We start from the raw sequence: 15175 nt of genomic DNA, 5'->3' as shown, positions 1-15175 counted from the left end.
TAAGACCAACACTTTGAATCTGTCCCGGAAGCGTATTGGTAGCCAGTGCAAGCGAGCCAGGACAGGTGTTATGTGTTCAGACCGCTTGGCCCTCGTTATTAATCTGGCCGCCGCGTTTTGCACGAGCTGTAGCTTCCAAACTGTCTTCAAAGGCAGCCCTACGTAGAGCGCATTGCAGTAATCCAATCGCGAGGTTACCAGAGCATGTACAACTGATGTAAGGTCCTCCCTGCTCAGATAGGGACATAGCTGGGCCACCAACCGAAGTTGGTAGAATGCATTCCGTGCCACCAAGGCTACCTGAGCTACTATAACCCGATATAAACATGAATTCATCAACTGTATTCTATTTCATAATTCAAATTGTTGTTTGTCAGGGACCCCTCTATATACCCTTTTTACTGAGCATTCCTCATGATTTGTGCTTATGTTATTGGAGTGGTTATACGTGATAATGCTTTTAATGCCATTTGTTTTAACTTTTAAGCACCTGCTGAAAACCTTTCTGTTCTGCCAGGCTTATGCAGGTGATTAAGAAGATGCTTTTTTCACAACAGTTGACCTTTGTTTTTATTGTATTTTTAATGTTTTTTATTCTATGGTTGTTGTTGTTAATGTGTTGTAAACTGCTTTGATGTTTTTAACAAAATAGCAGTATACAAATATTTTTATAAATAAATAAATTTGTGCCTGGAAAAGTTTTGGGGTGGTCATTCAGCTTCATTTGCAATATGCGCTTGTCCCACAGTGTCCTGCTAAATTTCCTGTAAGTTTTCATACCACAAGTTATCTGGGAAGGTTTTTTTTTTGTACCACCTTTGTTGTGCTATAGCACTGAAGTGCCCCTCCAGGTGTCAATAATTTGGTAATACTGGGGAAGCATCACAGAACTAATAAAATGGACTGATGTGTGAATGGCCCAATATAAATCCACCACTAATGCAGTATTATTGCCCCAGTGACATGTTGCAGAATATACCCACAAAAGCAAAACAAAAAAACACACCAGTCTGGAGGGACCGTTCATCACACTTGTCTATACATTGGTGTCTGTAATCCCATCTTATCAAAAATGTGTCCACGTCAGTGTTTTTTTGGGACAAGAACAGTTTCTCGACTTTGCTGTGTCATTCCCTGGTAAGATCCTGGGTGCATATAGTTCTACACAAAAAGACTGGCATAGGAATGACTGAAGCTGTGAACACACTAGTTGCCTACAGCAAAGCATTTCCATTGGCCACACCTGAATGAGGAACAAGCTGATCTGCCAATCACTTGCGAAATCTCTTTGAAGCAATTTTTTAAAAAACCACTCAAGCTGATCCCACCAGGTTTTACAGTAAAAAGAGGTAGGGTTTGACTAGTGTAGTGTGCCCCCATTTTCAGAAAAGAGAGGTGGAGATACACTGGAACTGGCAGAACAGTGGGTGTGCCTCTACCCTTACAGAAGACTTTATTCTCTCAGCTTCTGCTCCTTTCCCCCATCTACAAGGTGGAGATAAATGATACTGACATAACAACAACAAGAACAGTAATGTGGGTTTTCCAAAACATTTTCATGTAAAAATTAGGGTAATTTGCATAAGGCAATTTAAAAAGTCTAACGCTCTAGAACAGGGGAGTGGAAATGTTTCTGAGCCTGAGGGCCACATTCCCTTCTGGACAACCTTCCAGTGATGGACAGGGTGAAAGCTAAGGTAGGCAGAGACTCTTACCTTTGTACAAAAGGCTACATTCTAGCCATGCAAAAGCCAAAGATTCATATACACTTCTCCATCCAGACAAGCAACAAGCATTATTGCTGTTCAAGGATACATTGAAGCCATACAAAAGCATTTGAGGAAGGCACAGAGAAGGGTACTGAGGGGTGCATGGACTGGGGAGAGTCCTGAGGGCTAGATAGAGAGGCCTGGACAGCCCATTCGATACATGGAGAAGAGGTTCCCCAACCTTGCCCGCAGAAGAATGCCTGGGGATTGGTAGTGAAGGGGTTGTTGCTGGTTATGTGGCTTATGGAGCGGGTCACTTGTCTTGGGCAGTAATGTCGGTTTTCTGGGAAATTTTGCATTGGATTTTTTTTCTAGAAAATTAGGATAATTTGCATTGGAATATTTTCTGTACCACAGAGAGTGGTCTAATTTAGCATGTTTATTTTACTTGGTTTTATTAAAGAAAGCTAAAAATTGGAAACTGCCAAGGTTGCCTAATATTGTATTTACAATTTTCATTCATTCATTGTTATTAATTAACTTATGAAACAGAAAATTCTCTGTGAAAAATAAAGCACTAGAAAAAATTCTGGCCCACATCACTACCTACTTTACAGGGGTGTTGTAAGAAATGCTGAAATAATGTAAGGATTGCTCTATGAACACTCTTGTCATTAACATGCTAAATATTATTATGAGGAACTGATTTCCCTGAGACACCAACTAGGATGGCGTGCTGCTGACTGCACCAGCTGTTCCAAGACATATCTTGGAGTAAGGCGCTGGTCCAGACATACTTTGAATGACAGCCATCTTGTGCACAGCAAAGGGGGTGTCAAATGAGCAAGCAGTTCATGAGAGAGAGCTGTTTCCTGTGGGGCAAAAGTTGTCAACCAAACAACCATCCCCGGCAGAAGACAAAAGATGGTGGGGGAAAGTTGTTCAAGAGACCACTTTTAAATGTTTCTGAAGATAGGCTGCTCCTGGTCCTGTACATCACACTTCTTCTTCCATGCCTTGCCAGTATAGAGCTCTAAAAGGCACAAAAACATTAATGTTTAATAAGAGTAAAACAAATTTTGCCTGGACCAGTTGGAGATGTTTCCCCTAAATATGTAAAAACATGCTCCATCATCAGCCCTTTGTACCCAATAGCAGATGTTATTCCTGCTAACATGTTTGCAATGCTGTCACAAGGCTAGATCCTTCCTGAGAGAACAGCTTAAGACAATCACTGACATGTGAACACTTTCTCAGCATAAAATCAGGTGTGTAATTCAAAAATTGTGAGTTATTTCACTTTGGGTTTTTTCTGCAAAAAATAAGAGGAGCCCCTGCCTCCAAACCTCTGTCCTGGCTCCCAACCAAAAAAGTAGACTCAGAATTTGAGGACTGGATTTTTCTGTATGAAGCTTTGTTCAAGAAATCAGTACAGGAGCACAGCATCACATTTTAGGCATAAATCAAGATACAGGAACACACTGGGGTTATCCCAGGATACAACTAGACATTGTGGAGGTGGTAAAGATCTTGTTGCAACAAAGAATCACAAGCATTGCTGAGCTTATATACCAGGGAGAGGTAGATCCTGCATTATACAGGTTTAATCTAGCCCCTTCTAGGAGCAGAAGGGAAACTGCCTAATTAACAGCATATCTTTTCCAGCCAGCAGTCTTGGCCTAAGTGTTATCACTAGCTCTGATAAACTTACTTTTGCTTTCAACTCTCTGAAAAAACTCCCTGTTAGTCGTCTATAAGGGGGAGTTTGTGGGCTTTCCTTAGCAGAAACACACTTTCTGGGCATGAAGCAGCCTGAGGTTTCTGGAAGCCTTTCCCCCAGATCTACCCCAGCCCCTTTCCAAATGTCTGTAACCCACTCATTTCCCCAATCCTTCCAAGGGGTCTCCATGGGGCCCATGATAACCTCAGATCTTTCCTCACCATATTTGTGCCCTTCAAACAGAAATCCAGAATTTCAAAAGCCAAATGGGTTATCAATGGCTGCATACACACTAACCCGTCTGTAGTACAAAAATAAAGTTTTTCTCAATCCAGAATTATTTATGCTCCTCCTGAACATACTGCTTTCAATCTAGATTCTAGATACTGCCATCCACAAGGCTGGGTGTGGTTACTTGATAAGCATTTGAAAACCTTCCCCTTGATTAGGATATCCATGTCTTTTCCTCCCTTCATGTGCCCCAGGTGAATGAAGAAGGAAGTCGTGACTGTGATCTTGGTGTATGCCCATCCACATCATGGGCAGGTGTGGATTACCCCCCCCATTGCTGGGACTGTTTCCATCCGTTTCATATGGACACACTGCAGGGTAATACAGAATCAATCTGCAATGAGCTTTTATTTTTGGAATAAAGCCAGTTTCTCAAAAACAAGTACTCAGTCATATATAACATGTGTTATATGTTAGCATAACTATTTAAACTGTAATCCTTTTTGTCTGAACTGTAGACTGTGTTCACTATTTGTTAAACTTAGATCATACTAGATGTTCAATGGTGGACAGTCCTTGGTACTTGTTTCTTCCTTGATGTGTGTCAACATTTGCATAAATCAATGACTGTATTGTTTATACGCACCTAGAGATAAAAGGCAATTAATAGCCAGTCTTTCAAAACATTTTCCACTCAAGGTTCCAGAATCATATTCTCCCTGCCTGCCCCCGACTGCGGCTCATCGGGTTAGTGTGAAAGGCTTCCTGTTTCTATAGCAGTGGAGGCTGGTCTATCAAGGCAAATGCAGGACTGCCCTGCCAACCTCAGACTGTCCTCAGCCAGCTCCCACTTGCCCGTCTTCTTACTTGCAACCTGCCCGGGGGGGGGCAACACTAGCTGTCAGCTCCCTCCTCCTTTGTCTCCTTGTTGCCTTTATAGAACTCAACAGGGATGAGGATGGGGACAACACTAGAATGGGTTGGCTCTGCCTGTCGTTGCCCTGGCTTCACCTATCATTGGCCTCTTTTGCCTACCAGTCCCAATGGATACCAGCCACCGTTCGTTCTACAGTACATGACAATGTCATGTGACTGATCATCTTAAACTTCTCCAATCCAATGAGTCAGGTCCTTATTTACTTCTGGATCTCCTATACTGCAGTCATAGGTGGTCTGTATCCCCCATTAAGTCTTTGCTACTTGCTGTCTCCCATTATGTCTGCAGTGCACTGTCCCCATACAGTCCCCCATTCCCTGCTGCTTGCATTGCCTCAAACAGCTTGCTCCACATGCTGCATCACCCGTCAGATTTTTAATGGGGATAAGGCTTCACCCACCCACCACCTGGGTGCTAGGGTCTCTCCCTCTAGTTTCCATGCCCAGCCAGGCCTACCTGTTGCTTCTCTTTGCTTCCTTTATCCTAGCTGAGACTAGGCCTGACACCTCCTTTAATGTTGCACCACTTTGCAAGTTCTAATATCCATCACTAATCAAAACTCTAAATACCCCTTCTCCTCAAGAGGTATGGAGCATTATTTATTTATTTTATTATTTTTTATATCCCGCAGGAGCCCAGGGTGGCTAATTAGCATGCTAAGTTCTATAGAAGAAAATATAGATGTGATCATCCCAACCTGGAAGGCCTCAAACGTCTAAGATAGCTACAAAGGAGAGGTCAGTTACTCCCCCCTTAAAAAAGCCAACAGTGGAAATGGGGAGAGTCATTAAAGTAAAATAGCAATCAAATAGTGAATAACAAAGGGAGCCATGTAACAAAATGTTGCAGTGCATTACTGGTGTGTATGTGTTAACTGCTGATTTCTCTTAGAGGAGGAAAAAGGAGAGAAATGGAGCAAAGGATAAGAGAGGAAGAGATACACAGATAGATGTCCTCCTCCTTTCACTTTCTTATCTCCCTCTGTGCTCCTTGCCTTCTCCCTCAGCTAGCACTGCCTACTAGCCTCCCCGATTGTGCAGTGAAGCCCTCCTCTTCATCAGCTACTTTCAGTGACCTGGCTGGTTACACATACCTCCCTTCCCCTAGAGGAGGCCCTGGAATAAACAATAACAATTACCATTTAAATTATATAGCACTTTTAATGGCTCAATCCCTTAAAAGGACAGTTTAAAATAGGTCATAATTATTAACACACACACCCCGTGTTGTGAGGCAAAGTACAATTTTCTATTCCTAAAGCCACTTACTGCGTTTGCAGCAGAACTGAAATTCAAACCAAGAACTCTGCAGTCTTAGCCACAATACAAAACCAGTTCTGTCTGGCTGTTTATTTTCAGGCTTGCCAATTGCCCCCAGATTTCAAATAGACTGGCTGGGTCTCATCATCTTTGAAACAGGAGCCCCACGGGACATCAAGCCACAAGTCAGGCATAGAAACTCATTAGCCGTTTTTATAGATTTTTGGCCTTAATGTTCCTCGTCAATCGGACTTCCTCATCACTGCCATTCCCCAAAGTGATATTAAACTTCTGTTTAGGAAAACAACTCTGTAATCATCTATAACAATTTAATTACATGTAATTTTCAACAGGTGTTACTCGAAAGGCTAATTAATCAAAATCAAATCAGCCCCTAATTGTCATGGAAGGCCTAGTCCACCTGCTGCACTTTTGGAAAGACGGCAGTTCTGCATCAGAAGAGGGTGACCAGCCACCACAAAATAAGCAGGCAGCACAATTTTTACATCATCATCTCTTGTTTGCCTGATTTTGCTGCAGTCCTGTGCAGACTTGCAAGAAGCCAATATTTGGAACAGAGCAATCCTTTTCATACTTCAGGTACCCCACAGCACTTTACAGTAATTACTTTGTGGTAGGAGCACTGGCTGTGTAGGTGAATGCGGCACCAATTATACTTACAGTAATAATTCATGTCCAGCCTAGTGCATTCAGATCCATTTTATTGAGATACTCGGCTTACCTCAAGCATCTTGAAAACTGTGCCAGAGTTGTTGTTTCTATTTCTACCAGAAAACCAAGAATAACAAGTGAACCTGAGCAGAAGGGAACTTTCTGCTTATTGCTGTCTCATGAAAAAGGCACAAACTGTCGTGGTGCACAACAGCCTCACAGATACGTACCATGGATTCAGTTAAATCTGCACAATGTAGTGGTGTGGGGGAATTTGCCCCCATGTCAACAAATTACCCCCACATCAATGATATAACACATCAGAAATAAGTTTCTCATGTGAAACTTGAGAAGGTACAACCCCTTTTGCTATGAGAGGATGTTACAGGATCTATTGGGAGAGATTCATCAAAAGCAAACAGAAAGCCAATTAGGATGAAACAAAAAAAGCCTTATTGGTTCTTTATTATTTCACAATGGTGAAAGGACTCTTAACGGTGAAGGACTGCATGGCAAGTTGTAGTCCAAAACATCCTGTGGTTGAGGTAGTCTGGGCTATGCCATCTTAATAGGCATATTTGAATTTGTCCTCAAGATTAACTGATCTGTTTCACACATTACCCAAAGTAGAAATATATGCAACTACTACCGATATAATTACGGCACATCTAACCATACCGGTGGAAGATGCAAACAGAGCCCTGAGCTTTGTGGAAGAATGATGGGACAGTGACTGTCCACTACTCCACAGGAAAAGTATACAAGAGGCTGCAAGCTTTAGTGTCTCACTTGGGGCCCTGCAGGACCTTCTCATAAGGATTTGATGGCTGTCCCTATGCAGTGTTGACACATTCTCAGAGCTCGCTTACTTACTGGATAAACAGGGTATTTGCTTTGGGCCCCAGCTGCATTGCAGACATGCCATAATTTATTTATCTGCTCATAAGAACATAAGAACATAAGAAGAGCCTGCTGGATCAGGCCAGTGGCCCATCTAGTCCAGCATCCTGTTCTCACAGTGGCCAACCAGGTGCCTGGGGAAAGCCCGCAAGCAGGACCCGAGTGCAAGAACACTCTCCCCTCCTGAGGCTTCCGGCAACTGGTTTTCAGAAGCATGCTGCCTCTGACTAGGGTGGCAGAGCACAGCCATCATGGCTAGTAGCCATTGATAGCCCTGTCCTCCATGAATTTGTCTAATCTTCTTTTAAAGCCGTCCAAGCTGGTGGCCATTACTGCATCTTGTGGGAGCAAATTCCATAGTTTAACTATGCGCTGAGTAAAGAAGTACTTTCTTTTGTCTGTCCTGAATCTTCCAACATTCAGCTTCTTTGAATGTCCACGAGTTCTAGTATTATGAGAGAGGGAGAAGAACTTTTCTCTATCCACTTTCTCAATGCCATGGATAATTTTATACACTTCTATCATGTCTCCTCTGACCCGCATTTTCTCTAAACTAAAAAGCCCCAAATGCTGCAACCTTTCCTCGTAAGGGAGTCACTCCATCCCCTTGATCATTCTGGTTGCCCTCTTCTGAACCTTTTCCAACTCTATAATATCCTTTTTGAGATGAGGTGACCAGAACTGTACACAGTATTCCAAATGCGGCCGCACCATAGATTTATACAATGGCATTATGATATCAGCTGTTTTATTTTCAATACCTTTCCTAATTATCGCTAGCATGGAATCTGCCTTTTTCACAGCTGCCGCACACTGGGTCGACATTTTCATCGTGCTGTCCACTACAACCCCGAGGTCTCTCTCCTGGTCGGTCACCGCCAGTTCAGACCCCATGAGCGTATATGTGAAATTCAGATTTTTTGCTCCAATATGCATAATTTTACACTTGTTTATGTTGAATTGCATTTGCCATTTTTCTGCCCATTCACTCAGTTTGGAGAGGTCTTTTTGGAGCTCTTCGCAATCCCTTTTTGTTTTAACAACCCTGAACAATTTAGTGTCGTCAGCAAACTTGGCCACTTCACTGCTCACTCCTAATTCTAGGTCATTAATGAACAAGTTGAAAAGTACAGGTCCCAATACCGATCCTTGAGGGACTCCACTTTCTACAGCCCTCCATTGGGAGAAATGTCCGTTTATTCCTACTCTCTGCTTTCTGCTTCTTAACCAATTCCTTATCCACAAGAGGACCTCTCCTCTTATTCCATGACTGCTAAGCTTCCTCAGAAGTCTTTGGTGTGGTACCTTGTCAAAAGCTTTTTGAAAGTCTAAGTACACTATGTCCACTGGATCACCTCTATCTATATGCTTGTTGACACTCTCAAAGAATTCTAATAGGTTACTGAGACAGGACTTTCCCTTGCAGAAGCCATGCTGGCTCTGCTTCAGCAAGGCTTGTTCTTCTATGTGCTTAGTTAATCTAGCTTTAATAATACTTTCTACCAGTTTTCCAGGGACAGAAGTTAAGCTAACTGGCCTGTAATTTCCGGGATCCCCTCTGGATCCCTTTTTGAAGATTGGCGTTACATTTGCCACTTTCCAGTCCTCAGGCACGGAGGAGGACCCAAGGGACAAGTTACATATTTTAGTTAGCAGATCAGCAATTTCACAGTTGAGTTCTTTGAGAACTCTCGGATGGATGCCATCCGGGCCCGGTGATTTGTCAGTTTTTATATTGTCCATTAAGCTTAGAACTTCCTCTCTCGTTACCACTATTTGTCTCAGTTCCTCAGAATCCCTTCCTGCAAATGTTAGTTCAGGTTCAGGGATCTGCCCTATATCTTCCACTGTGAAGACAGATGCAAAGAATTCATTTAGCTTCTCTGCAATCTCCTTATCGTTCTTTAGTACACCTTTGACTCCCTTATCATCCAAGGGTCCAATTGTCTCCCTAGATGGTCTCCTGCTTTGAATGTATTGATAGAATTTTTTGTTGTTGGTTTTTATGTTCTTAGCAATGTGCTCCTCAAATTCTTTTTTAGCATCCCTTATTGTCTTCTTGCATTTCTTTTGCCAGAGTTTGTGTTCTTTTTTATTTTCTTCATTCGGACAAGACTTCCATTTTCTGAAGGAAGACTTTTTGCCTCTAAGAGCTTCCTTGACTTTGCTCGTTAACCATGCTGGCATCTTCTTGGCCCTGGCGGTACCTTTTCTGATCTGCGGTATGCACTCCAGTTGAGCTTCTAATATAGTGTTTTTAAACAACTTCCAAGCATTTTCGAGTGATGTGACCCTCTGGACTTTGTTTTTCAGCTTTCTTTTTACCAATCCCCTCATTTTTGTGAAGTTTCCTCTTTTGAAGTCAAATGTGACCGTGTTGGATTTTCTTGGCAATTGGCCAGTTACATGTATGTTTAATTTAATAGCACTGTGGTCACTGCTCCATTTATCAGTCACTCAACAACAGTTTTCTGGGTGACATACAAAATAAACATTAAACATCACAATTCCAATAAATCAAGTGTCAATAAAGCAGGAAATAAAACTACTATAAAAACAAAATAACCGTTCCAAAGAAGACATCTAGAGATTAAAACACCACCACAACAATCAGCGGCTTTTGATACCATCGACCATGGTATCCTTCTGGAGAGGCTTGCGGAGTTGGGAGTTGGAGGCACTGCGTGGCAGTGGTTCCGCTCCTACTTGGCGGGCCGTCTCCAGAAGATAGTGCTTGGGGAACATTGCTCGACAACGTGGGTACTCCAATGTGGGGTCCCGCAGGGTTCGGTTTTGTCTCCCATGCTTTTTAACATCTATATGAAGCCGCTGGGTGCGGTCATCAGGAGTTTTGGAGTGCGTTGTCACCAGTACGCTGATGACACGCAGCTCTACTTCTCCTTTTCATCTCCTTCAGGTGAGGTGGTCAATGTGCTGAACCGTTGCCTGGACGCGACAATGGACTGGATTAGAACTAACAAACTGAGACTCAATCCTGATAAGACTGAGATGCTATTGGTGGATGGTTTCTCTAATCAGATGGTGGATACATATCCTGTCCTGGATGGGGTTACACTCCCCCTAAAGGAACAGGTTCGTAGTCTGGGAGTCATTCTAGACTCTTCCCTGTCACTTGAGGCTCATGTAGCCTCGGTGGCACGGAATGCGTTCTACCAACTTCGATTGGTAGCCCAGCTACGTCCCTACCTGAGTAAGGAGGATCTTACATCAGTAGTACATGCTCTGGTAACCTCACGTTTGGATTACTGTAATGCGCTCTACGTAGGGCTACCTCTGAAGACGGTTCGGAAGCTACAGCTGGTGCAAAATGCGGCGGCCAGACTGCTAACAAGAACGAAGCGATCTGACCATATAACACCTGTTCTGGCCTGCTTGCACTGGCTTCCAATACGCTTCCGGGCCAATTCAAAGTGTTGGTATTAACCTATAAAGCCTTATACGGTGCAGGACCTCGATATCTGTCGGAACGCCTCTCCCGTTATGAACCGGCTCGTGCACTACGGTCTGCTACAAAGGCCCTCCTCCGGGTCCCGACTCATAGGGAGGCCCGGAGGGTGGTGACAAGATCAAGGGCCTTCTCAGTGGTGGCCCCCGAACTATGGAATAGTCTCCCCGAGGAGGTCCGCTTGGCACCGACACTATCATCCTTTCGGCGCCAAGTTAAAACCTTTCACTTTTCCGAGGCATTTTAATTCTTTTTTGTTAATGATTGTAATGTTTGTAATTTGATTTTAGCTTATGCAGTTTTAGATTGTGAAATTTGATTTTAGATTGTGATGCTTTCGTACTATATTGTATTTTATTGTATTTATGTTCACCGCCCAGAGAGCTATTGCTAGTCGGGCGGTATATAAGTTTTAAAAATAATAATAATAATAATAATAATACAGAAAGCCAAGGATAAGTTCCACACACCTAAAGCAACCATGCTAAAACCATGGCATAATACAGAGTTTAATTTTTTTTTAAAAACAACTGGGTATACAAAAAATGTCTTTATCTGACATTAAAATGACACTGAAATAGTCATCAGGTGGTTCTCTCTGATGGGGCATTCTACAATGGGGGGCACTACAGAAAAGGCCTCTTCCCTTGTGAGTGCCCCCTGACCATCAGATTGTGGGAGCAGAGACAGGTGTTATATGATTATATCAGGGGCTGGGAAGAGGTGATCCTTCAGAAGAGGTCTCAATCTTGAAGGGCTTTAAAGGTTAAAACCAGCACTTTGACTTGGGACAGGTACCAGTGAAACATCAACTATCTTCCAGCCTTGATTTTCCCTCTCTAGTGACCACCCTCCAGCCTTATGGCTGCCATTGTAACCCCATACCTTCTCTGCCTCATCCATAACATTAACCATAACATTTTGCTCAAGGTCAACCCCAACCAGTTCTCTGGTTTAGATAATGCAAAGTCTGGAAGATATATGGCTTCATGGATGATTGCCTGATAGTCCTCTACGTTACCCTTGACTCCCCTTATAAGCTATAGCATAGCCACGATTTGCACTTTACATCATGAGGAAAGGCTTGGATTCATAATTATTATCTCAGCCATATTAGATAATTGAAACTTAACAGGAGTCAGGATTCACAGGGTCTTAATTCTAGAACCTGTCTGTAATGCTGTGGTTTACCTCTGGAAATTTCAACATGATGTGACTGATAGAATGCCTTCTTTGTATCACTCTTAACAACCAAGGATCTCCAGAATGGGGATGATGTTTAACCATTTATTTCTGGTCCATTGCTAGTTGGAATTAGAGATATGGGCCCATTTCTAGTTGGAATTTCTAGACATGTTTAGGTGTGTTATGAAACAACAAAAAATTGCCAGGGCTTAGCCCTGTCCAGGCCTCAAATCTGAGGACTCTTTAGATGAGAAGCAAAGGGAGTTGGACCCTCCAGCAGATCTCCACGCTGCTAATGATTCTGAGGAGCCATCAGACCTGGACATTCCTGCCCCATCTCTGAAGGTCCTCACACCAGCTGCCTGGGTTCCTTTTCCTCACTGTCTCTAATCTCCCCCAGGGCCACTGAAGCAGAAGAGATTATGAGCTAGGCAGGAACTTCAGAGTTCTGAAGTGCCTGGCTAGCTGCCTGTGAGGCTGCTCAGGAGAAGGGGAAGTGCATGGAAACACCTGCATGGATTAGGACCCAAATGAGAACTGGGAAGTGGGGGAGTCTCCAGCTCCCTTATAGGTCCCCACTTGTCATTATATCCAGTCTTCCTGACCTGGGGAAATGGACAAAGTCATCCAGGAAGACTTGAGAGCTGGCATCTGTCATTTTAGAAAGGTTCAATACATTCATATCAAAATTCCACTGCTGAACCCCAAAAATTTCAGCCAACCTTGCTGGGAGCTGAGTAGCTATTCAGCTTATGTGTGCTGTCAGTGCCCCCACTTCAAAGGCTGCCTGTATTTTGAGGGATAGTAAAAGAGAATGTCATTAAAGCAAATGGTCAGCTATTTAATTTGTTTGTTGTTTTAATGCTGGTGGAGGGTGTATAAAAATCGGTGGTCTGCCCTGCCAGCCTAAGTGCCTGTTATTTAGAACAAAATTTTATACTCCCCAAGGGCAACCACCCCAAGGCTATACTGCCTTGCAAAAGATGTGTTCTGTTTTCACCACTGTGCAAATGCATCCTTATATTCATGAAACCCATCTAGGATACACTTGAAAGAGCCTCTTATTTATTCACAAAGTGGTATTCTGCAAGACCCTAAGACCTGGAGTGAGGCAAAATAGTTCCAATGAATAATGCATCATTGCCAGAGGTACTCTCATCTGCTTTCCAGCTGAGATAGGCTCTCTCTCTTTCTCGCTCTCCCCACCTCTATGTCCACAGAGAAAGCATTGCTCTGACCTGGAAGACTGCTTAAAGGACACTTTGAGCAAATTTTTGATTTCTCAAAGAAAGCAGAGGGCATTTTCTCAAGGAAAAAAACACACCCCAAAAGAAAACTAAACAGTCTTCTTACTGCATTCTTTCACCTAGAAAGGTGTGGGGGAAGTGGTCACTGGAAATATTTACTTGCTGTGAAAAGAAAACCAGAAGCAGCAAGGCCAAGAGTACATGAAAAATATATATGTACATTAAAAAATGGAACTGCACACCAAAATCACACATCATGTTTTTGTCACACATGAAGGTGAAGGTGAAGGTGTCCCCACACTTGTAGTGCGAGTCGTTTCCGACTCTTAGGGTGACGTCTTGCGACGTTTACTAGGCAGACCGTATATATGGGGTGGGATTGCCAGTTCCTTCCCCAGCCTTTCTTTACCCCCAGCATATGCCGGGTACTCATTTTACCCACCACGGATGGATGGAAGGCTGAGTGGACCTCGACCCCTTTTACCAGAGATTCGACTTGCTCCTTCCGTTGGAATCGAACTCCGGCCTTGAGCAGAGCTTCGGCTGCGTTACCACCGCTTACCACTACATGAACCTTAACCAGGACTATGTGGCCTGATACAGGCCAAGGCTGGGAGAAACAGGTTCTGCTACCTTATCTGTTGCTTTCTAACAAAATCCGTGTCCCAAGAACAGTTTTCTAGCTTAGAAGTTTTTAAATTACACTTTTTGAACAATACAAATAAAGTAATCTTCAAACAAAAACTAAAAAGGGAGAATTCAAATACGAAAAGGAACATGAGAGTGTGACTCATGATTATAATTGTCATTTGCACACGCTCTAACATTCAAACATCAGCAACGGCACCAGACTGTAGAACTTGTTCCTCCTTGAAGTGTGGCTGGTGCTGCCATTGACCATCATTCGGCAACAAATGAAAACCATCATTCTCCAGGCCTTCTGAATTATTAGCCATTTGCCTGTATATCATCTGCATCATCATGGCAAAGGGCCATGGTTCAGTAGAGTACATGCTATGCATGCAGAAAGTCCCCAGTTCAATCACTGGCATTTTCAGGTAGGACTGTGAGAGACCCATGTGAAGTCCTGGAGAGCCACTGCCAGTCAGTGTAGACAATACTGAGCTAGATGGACCAATGGGTCTGACCTGGTATAAGGCAGCTTCCCATGTTCCTTTGCTTTTCTTATGTGGATTCCTTTATCTGTCAATTAGACCAAAATACATCTCCCCTTCACCACGAACGAGGACAAGGCTATCTATGCCTTGTTCCTTGCTGCCACTCCTCCCGTGGATGAGTTCCTCATTGCTCATCTGCTGTGCCCACTGGCCTCTGTGTGTTGTTGTTTATCACCAGATTTATCACACATTAAGACCACACTCATCCATGATTTGATCGTGGATGAAGGTGCTGATTTGGTGTGCATTACCAAGACCTGGGTGGATGAGCTGGGAGGCATTGATCTGATCCAGCTTTGCCCACCTGGATACTCGGTGCAATACCAGCACAGGCTGCAGCGACAGGGTGGAGGAGTTGCTGTGGTCTACAGAACTTCCATCTCTGTCACCAGGAAACCACTCTGTCTTGGAGCTGGCTGTGAGGGTCTGTACCTGGTGTTGGGCCAAGGAGACAAAAAACTAGGGTTGCTGCTGGTATACCGTCCACCCTGTTGCCCAGCAGCATCTCTGACTGAGCTGGCAGAGGCCATCTCAGCTGTGGTACTGGAGGAGCCCAGAATGATAGCCCTGGGTGATTTTAATGTTCATGCTAAGGTTGCCTCTAGTGTTCTGGCTGGGGATTCCATGGCCTCCATGATGACCATGTGGCTGTCTCAAGTTGTCACTGGTCC

At 43.5% G+C, this 15175-nt stretch overlaps 1 protein-coding gene across 2 annotated transcripts in view; it reads right to left on the bottom strand.

The window, feature by feature from the left end:
• GALNT16 (polypeptide N-acetylgalactosaminyltransferase 16) overlaps positions 1-15175 on the bottom strand; it is a 238210-nt gene that overhangs the window by 62071 nt on the left and 160964 nt on the right. The gene's annotated exons all lie outside the window — the stretch shown is intronic.

The sequence above is a fragment of the Rhineura floridana genome, chromosome 2 (assembly GCF_030035675.1).
Source record: "Rhineura floridana isolate rRhiFlo1 chromosome 2, rRhiFlo1.hap2, whole genome shotgun sequence".
NCBI lineage: Eukaryota > Metazoa > Chordata > Lepidosauria > Squamata > Rhineuridae > Rhineura > Rhineura floridana.
The sequence above is the reverse complement of the archived record's forward strand: the minus strand, read 5'-3'. Positions and strand labels throughout refer to the sequence as shown.